The sequence below is a fragment of the Vigna radiata genome, chromosome 10, assembly GCF_000741045.1.
Source record: "Vigna radiata var. radiata cultivar VC1973A chromosome 10, Vradiata_ver6, whole genome shotgun sequence".
In the NCBI taxonomy this organism is placed as follows: Eukaryota; Viridiplantae; Streptophyta; class Magnoliopsida; order Fabales; family Fabaceae; genus Vigna; species Vigna radiata.
In genome coordinates this window covers 13,947,086-13,953,270 of record NC_028360.1, presented here as the reverse complement: position 1 = coordinate 13,953,270, position 6,185 = coordinate 13,947,086, and positions in this window count along the sequence as shown.

Sequence of the window (6,185 nt, the reverse complement as noted above, 5' to 3'; positions counted from 1 at the left end):
AATATTAAATCAAACATATTTAGTACCTATTTTTACTTATTTGATTTGAATGGGAAACATTTTTTTTCCCTTTCTGTTGTGTTTTGATTTGTTTATTGTTTATTGAATGAAACAAAATTGTAGCAGCAAGTTGAGATGATGATGTATGTGATTTTTATAGGTTGAGTGTGATGAGCACAGCTAAGCAGTAGCAGTTGGTACACTGGTACGCGTTGATGGACTTATGTGGTACGGTTTGAGAGTGAGTGGTAGTGTGACTGAAACTGTATTTTAGAGAGAGGGGGCCAGGGTCAACCATTAATACTAAAAACAGATAGATGGTTTCATAAATATATATGAACACAAATTTCGATACATCTGTGAAATGGAGGGTTAGATACGTAGGTATGGCTTAATCTGTGTTACGGTAAACCTGGCATTTTGTTTGTTTTCTTGTTTTAGCCTTGTCCTTAAAAGGAGAAGATGAAAAATTAGAGAGATAGAAGAGAAGAGAAGAGAAGATAGAAGAAACGATTGATTGTCGGTACGAGCGTAGAATGCATGGAAGAAGAGAAAGAGAAAAAGGTAAGATCTGTGAGTGAGACCACATCTTTGTGAGTGGCCCTACTCAGATTTTCCCTCTGACCCTTACACTACCCACCAATGCTCTTCACCAGCGACGTAACACTCCCTCCCTGATACCGAATCTCATCCCCAACATTACTGTCCAAAATATCAACCTGCTTTTTTTCACGTAACACATTCTTACATTATTTCTATCACCCACAACATCCTTAACAAATCTTGGAAGCCAAGTCTCACTTTAGATATAAATAAAAGAGTAAAAATCACCGTATAAAAACTGAAAGATTCATTATTAATCTATTATTTTTAACTTGGTTCAAAACCATTTAGGCGTCCCTATTTTCGTAAGGTATTTCTAATTTGGTCTCCTTTTTTTAAACATTTCCAATTGAGTCCTTATAAGTGTTAGCTTGAAACAAATTAGCCTTTGCCGTTAAAAATTGTTAAAGTTAAAATTGTGCAGAGGTGAGTAGTTGATGTGGTTAAAATTCTCCTTTTGAAGTATTAAAATTGTGCAGAGGTGTTAAAATTGTGCAGGGAATGGGAAAAATTTGAACACCTCTGCACAATTTTAACACCTCTGCACAATTTTAACACCTCAAAAGGAAAATTTTAACCACGTCATCTACCCACTCTGCACAATTTTAACACCGTTAACGATTTTTAACGGCAGAAGTTAATTTGTTTGAAATTAACAGTTATATGGACTCAATTGGGAAGGTTTAAAAAAAAGGGACTAAATTTGGAATACCTTACAAAAATAGTAACGCGTAAATGGTTTTAACCTTTAAAGTTTTGACTCATTATTTCATTAGTTTATTTATATGAATTCTTGTTTCTATCCAACGTCCTTCTTCCTTCAAGTAATTATAAGGAGTGACCTCTTGATTCAAGTAACTATCAATGTAAGGGGTGGCTTTCAAAATAAACGTTGTTGATAGAATTTTTCTCTTTTAATCTTTAATAATTTTAATAGTAAGTTTATCTCGACATTAAATTTCATTTATAGAATTTAGAAAAATCTAATCACTTAATTGTTGTGACATTAATTACAATGGTTGTTCGGACGAAACGATAACGAGTTTACAAGAATCTAATATTATTGCACTACCCATCAGAGCATCTGTGTGTAGCCTATATGTTCTGTATTCACGTTGCAAATTCAAAGTACAATTCTTGAAAAGAGATTTTAATGTTAGGAGATTTAATCCATGAATTTATTTGTAGTACTAATTCCTATGGCAACTTGTAAACGCACGTTCTCTCATTAATGCTTGTCTTCTACTTTTCTCTCTCTCTTTTATATGCGCCACAGTTTATTTTATCCAAATTTGGGAGAGAAAGGGTTTTGCATGATTCCACATTTACATATATGGTTTTATTTCTATGTATTCCGTAAAAGTTGCTATATTATTAATTCATTTATTACTGAATAAAGTTTTAGACATTTTACATTAAATGTACTATTGATTTATATTAGATATGTAAAAGCCATTTTCAATGAATATATCAAAACAATAATACAACGTAGGAATGTAATGTTGCATGAAAAAATCAGTTAATTTAAAATTTATTTTTTAACAAAAATAAAAATTAGATTTGCAATTACAAACCAAAGAAGAAATCGTATGTGAGTATCTTTGGCACTGCTCTCATTATTTTCCATAACCAACAATTGATTTTTTGCACACGTGGGACGTCCCTGTTTGGTTGCTAATGGCCTAATGCATTTAAATCTCGACATCAAAAGCATTCTTCATAAATTTTTGGGCCAATCTTTCTCTTTATATAATGGCGACGAAATTCCAATTTAATGAAATTTCATGTTCAAATCTTATTTTAACCATTTCTATAGTAATATCTTTTCATATTTTATATATTTTTTTAATGATCTTATTTAACCATCTTAATAACAAATACTTTTTTATTTTATTTCACTGTTTGATTCAGAAATTATAAATTTAACATTTTTTTATTCTATTTTTTGTTCTCACGGAATCTAAACATACTTTTTTTAAGACTTTAAAACAAGTTTTTTCTAATGCTCTTTAACATTCAATCTAAGATATTATTTACTTCATTTTCATGTAGTTCAGAATATATTTAAAAATCAATATAAACAAAAAATGAAAGATGTGTCTATAAAAATGAAAGTTGTTTAAAGTTTCATTAATCATCTTATATCTTAATTTTTTTATCAATTAACCTTTATTAACTAATGAAAATGTTCTCTCCAACATAATGTAATGTGTGATATGTTATCAGTCTCGTATAATACATTTTTAAATAGATTTTCTAACAATAATAGGGGACAAGCTTTACACAAAAATATTTTCATATAATAAATAATTTTCAGGATAATGATATTTAGACAACATTTTTTTGACAATATTTAAACATCAGTCATTTTGTTATTGATTCAAAAGTTACTTCACAATCAATAATAATAATCATAAATACCACCATGAACCAATCACACAATGACACATAAATAATATTCAAATATTATAAAAAAAAAATGTTGTCTGAATATCATTGTGATCGTTTTTAACAAATCATTGAATGTGACAAAAGAAATAAAAAATATATATTATGTTTTTCTTTTTTAGAATGAAAGACAAAATAACCGACCTTCCCTTTGGTGAGAAGAGGAAGAGACTTGAAAGAGTCCAAAAAAGGAAAACCATGAGCTATGAGGCTATGGAAAAGTGACAGTACAAGATTGGAGGCTAGGCTAGACTGTCTAAAGTATGTCTTCGTACACACGTGGTAGCACTAGCTTCTCATATATCACACTTTATGTTTTTTCATTTTTTCTTCACTCAACTCTATTAATGGATTTTCACTTAACTTTCCTATATCTTCTAAAGCTGCCTTTAGGTTCAAGGATACAAAATATTAAAAAGTAAGCTTCTTTAAATTATTAATAGAAAAATATAAAAAATTAAAATTCAGTAATTTAATTGGTATAGTAAATTTTAAAAAATATATAAAATATATATTCACAAAATAACTAAATTATGTTTATTATTATAAAATGTTAAATTATAATTTTATTATTATTATAATTAATATTATTTAACAATGTTCATATTAATTTGATGATATTATTATTTTATAATTAATAATATTATTATTTTATAATTTTAACACTAATTATTTCATAACTATTATGAATTATATTTTATATTACTATTGTACTATATTAAATTATATTATATTATATAATTGATTGTGTCACAGTAAAACTTGTTAAGTATAATTAATTATGTTGTATTTTAATTCAACTCAAAACCATCACAAAATTAGTAAAATATGAAGTAAAATGATAATTATCCATGTCATCCTACTTTTCTTCTTTTTCTTTCTCCTTTTCTCCTTGAGGAAGCTTGAAAAAAAAAAAATACTCATCTTGACGTTTTATCATGAAGCGTATGTTTTTTTTCCTATCTTTCCTCTCATAAAATAATTTATGGAATTAAAATTCAACATAAGAAATTCATAATCTTATAATAAAATTAAAAATGAATTTATTTTTTCGTCTTATATCATATTCTATTTTGCTTTCAAATTTTGATGCACGAAGGGGCTATCTTCAATATCTTACATCATTTAAAAATTTTGGTAGAACTATTAACACAGGTCATAACCTATGAGTCAATGTGACTCACCATGGGTTCGAACTGATTTAGATTTGAAAAAATTGTATCTTTTTTATACGGGTCAGATTTAAATCCGACTCATTTAAACTCAGCGGCTCATTCGGATTGAACCCGTGATGGACTGGGTTGAGCCACCAATCCACCTACCTAATTTTATTTTATTAAAATCTAATTTTAATTTTATAAAAAAAATATTTATTATTTTTTCTTGAAAAGATTATTTAAGTTTCCTATTTTCAAAATTAATTAAATACCTGAGAGTGAAATTTGTTTAGATTTGAATTATAGAAAGTTTGTAATTTTTTTATTTAAAAAAAATTGTAATTAAGTGAGTTAGTGAATCAACCCGTTTACCTAACAACCAGTGGTGGGTCGAACCAGGTTCAAATTTTTCTGACTCACTAATAAATGAGTTGGGTTGGATTGACTCACTAAGTGATCAACCTGTGGTAGGCCAAGCCGGGTCGGGTCAGGTGACCCGTTTTGACAACTCTAAATTTTGGTAAGAAAGTGTTAGATGCTATTGGTAAGAGATTATACATAATACAATATTGAACATTTAATAATTTGTATACAATGTTTAAAAAAATTGATAAATAAATAATAAGGGAAAAACTTATTTTTATACTGGGTCACTTTAACTAGGGTATGTTCAATTTTCTTTTACGAACTCTTTATGTCCTGTAATTTCCTAAGTTAAACAAACAAGCATTTTAAATTACTTCTAATTATACAAAATCAACAAAGTATTTTTATGAAAACAAGTGTAAATAAAAACTCTCTTAGAAAGAATATTTTAGTAATACAAAATTTATTTGAATAAACTTATTACAAAGATTTTATTTTTTTCAAAGTGCTTAGACAATGCAGGTGAAAGAGAGTTATGACAGAATAAGAATATATGCAATAAAGTTATTTTTTTCTTCTCTTCATGTGATATTCTTTATATAGGTAGCTACAAAAAAGATCCATTACTTTACGACATGGACTTTGACGAAGGTGAATAGCCTTTTGTGTGAAGTCATATACTATATTGCTTTTGTAAAGGCAATTGTGTTGCTTGTACGGATTGAGCAAGCAAAAAGGCATTAAGGAAACATTCCCAAAATGTCTTTTTATTTTTTAACTTTTTTTAAAACCAATACAGAAATTTTGAATAAAACATTGTCCTTTACGATGTTCACAAAATAAAGATAAACAACATAACAGACAAAGAAGTATCATTCATACGCTGCATTTAAAACTTTAGGCGTTCATTAACATTTAGCATGGTATGTGTACTAACATTTAAGCGAAGTCCGTTTAGAGTAACTTATATCATTTAAGATTTGTTAACACATATATTGCGTTTAGTGGTTATCTTAGACGGTTTTTTTTCATGGACGTTATTTCGTTAGACACTTTTGTTAGACTTCAAAATAAGGGTTCCTAGACGATTTTGTCCTAACATCTGGTAGGTGATACCTAGCTCTGATAGGCGATTCATAATAGGTGGCACCTAGTTTTGGTAGGCCACACCTAGCTCTAGTAGGTGGTCGCTGGTAGGTGATACCTATACGCAACACCTAGCTCTAGTAAGTAGCATTTAGTTTTGGTAGGAGGCACTTGGCTTTGGTAATCGACACTTGGTAGGTAGCACCTATGGTGTGTTATGCCTAATTTGTCATAGAACGAGATCAATGTTGATAAGGTCGAAAGTTAATAAATTAGGTACAATACATTTTCAATGTTACTCAAAAAGTCCAATCTACTTATTGTGGATTCATTTACAATGGGTTATACCAATTATATTGTGTGTTAATTTTCGATTTAGGACTGATTTATATATTTTGTTATACCAGATGCATTATGTTTCGGGTGTAAGGTTGTGCCGAAGACCGGACGACGTATGAAGACTCCGAACTGATGGAGATGGCGCGACTTGTGAAGACTTGACTGGTAGAAACCAGACGAGCTAGT